Source organism: Elephantulus edwardii, unplaced genomic scaffold (genome assembly GCF_000299155.1).
Source record: "Elephantulus edwardii isolate Elephantulus edwardi_28Jun2011 unplaced genomic scaffold, EleEdw1.0 scaffold00032, whole genome shotgun sequence".
Classification (NCBI taxonomy): domain Eukaryota; kingdom Metazoa; phylum Chordata; class Mammalia; order Macroscelidea; family Macroscelididae; genus Elephantulus; species Elephantulus edwardii.
In genome coordinates, this window is record NW_006399782.1 from 3794854 (window position 1) to 3797573 (window position 2720).

Consider the following 2720-nt stretch of genomic DNA (forward strand, 5'->3'; position numbering starts at 1 on the left):
TAGGGTCGCTCTGAGTCACAGATAACTCGATGGCACAAAACAACAGCAACAAATAATTTCTGAACATTTTGAGTAGATATTATGTAGGTTAATATGATCAAAAGGGCAGAAAGTATAGAAAAAATTTCAAATTATTGTGGAATTAACACTTTTTGGAGCTTTGGAGACTATTAATCCTAAAACCTTGAGATTTTATTTAAGTATTAAACCAAGAACATCCCACTGTTGTGTTCTTTTAAAGAGCTATTTGTGTGGTTTAAAGTTGACAACAACAACAACTTGAAAAGTTCCATAAGGAGTTTAGGGAACAATGAGTTTGTGTTAAAAAAATAGATCAGACTCATTGCCATCCATTCTGAATCGATGCAAAACTGACCCTCTTAAAAAAAAAAAAAAAACAAAAAAAAAACCAAAAAACTGACCCTCTATTAGGTAGTCAAAGCTGCAAATGACGTGGGAAGGGATTGGCCGTCTTTCTCCCCTGGAGCTGCTGGTGGAGTTGAACCTTCACAGTCATGGCCCTGACAATTCCCTGTATACCAGGGCCCCAAAGCTCCCACATGTGATCTGGAATCAGAAATACAAGAGGCACAGGTCGCGGGGAGCTCTGGTGGCCTAGTGGTAAGAAGCCGCAACTACAATCCCAGAGGTGCACGGTTCGAATCCACCAGATGCTCTGGCGGGGAAGGAGGGACAATCTCCTCTACCAGTCAGATCTGATTTGACGGTACACGCACACAAAAATAATAAAATTTAAAAAAAAAAAGTCACAGGTCGCGCCACCAGAACTAAATTTGTTCCTTACAAAAGGTTCATACCTCAAAGAATATCACCAAATGTCACTGAATTATAAATATAGAAATTGTTAAATTGGTGTATGTTTTTGTGCATATATTTTCAACAACATCAAAAATGTGTTTGTGTTGCTTGGGTTTGTTTTTTCTTTTCTTCTTTCTTTAATAAAAGTCTCTCTCTTACTCTTCTTTTCTGCTGGCAGAAGCTGTAAAGGTGTACTTTCACCCTGTCTTTCCAGAGGTCCTTCCCCCTCTTGCCTCTTCTTTTTATTTATTTTGGGTTTTTTTAAAAATTAATTATTTTGTGTGTACTGTCAAATCGGATCTGCCTGGTACTGGAGGAGAGTGCCCCTCCTTCTCCAGCAGAGCATCTGGTGGATTCGAACTGCGTACTTCTGGGATTGCAGTGCAACTTCTTGTCACTAGGCCACCAGAGCTCCCTCCCTCTTGCCTCTCTTTATTTTCGTTTTAACTCTTTTGTATGGCCCATCTTACACTAGCTATGCCTCTTACGGCCTTAATAAGCCTTTCCTCCTTGTTTTGCTTTTTTTAAAAAAAGGTACTAGTTCTGAGGAGACATGAGGGTGAGACATGAGTCTAGGCCACTGTTTAAGGAGGCAGAACAGGCAGATTCAAGTCCATATCTGAGGAATGAACATTTTGCCTTCTCTAACATGAATTCCAAGAGTCAGTGAGATTGTGGGATCTTCAATGTTCAATTGTTAATCTAATGTTAGTTAAAAATGGGTTTTGTTATTCATTTGTGTGATTTTGTTTCTTTTTTACAGCAACTACGAATGTGTCATTTTTGTTATGTGCCATTGAGTCACCTGTCGACCATAGAGACCCTATGCACAGCAGCTCTGAAGCCTGCCCTGTCCTGAGCCAGTCTCACTGACTCCAACACACCTACACCCATTGCCCCAGTTACAGTATTAATCCATATTATCTGGGGTCTTTCTTTCCCGCACTGTGCCCCCACCCTTCTAAGCATGATGTTCTTCTCCAGGAACCAGTCCCTCCTGGCCATATGCCCAAAGTATGTGAGACAGAGCTTCAAAGTCCTAGCCTCCAATGAGAAACTTGATTTCACCCTCTACAAGACAGATCTATTTGTTTTCTTGGCAGTCTGTGGTACATTCAAGACTCTTCTCCAGCACCACCACTAAAAATGCTGTTGAAAGAGAAAGTGCAGGCTACTCTGAAGGAATTGGAAAAAATAAGGCCCCAGGAATTGATGGAATATCAATTCTCATATTTCAACAAACAGATGCTGACTTTGACGTGCTCACCAGGTTCTGCATATACTAATATGAATGTAGAAAAATGATCTGCCAAACTTATATATGATTATGAGCGTAGTCCATTTCACTTTCCCATACCTAACTTTTTCTTAAAAAAATTATTTTACATTGTTTTGCTTATAAAGTTTATATACGTTGTGTTTCATGTTGTCCTTCATTCACATTGTCTTTCGTATTATCATTTGCATTCATTATATTTTATAAAATTAATCACCATTGAACTATGCCCACCACTAGCATGTCTTTCCAGATCCCTGCTGGGTCTTTCTCATTTCCTTTACTCCCCTCCCTCCACCCACCAAATTGTATGACTCTGTGATTTCCCCCATGCCCATCCTCACCCCTCTGCTCCCACTCCTTCTCTCTTTCTTTTTTTTTTTTTTTTCCATTAGCCGCTACCCAAACAGGTGTATCCACTCCCATGTTTATTGCTGTATTATTCACAGTAGCGGAGAGATGGAAGCAGCCAAGTGCCCATCAACAAATGACTAGATAGACAAACTATGGTATATTCATGCAATGGAACACTATGAAGCACTGAATAACAAGGAACTCATAAAACATACAACATGGGTGACCCTGGAAGACATTATGCTGAGTGAAATATCTCAGTCACAAAAGG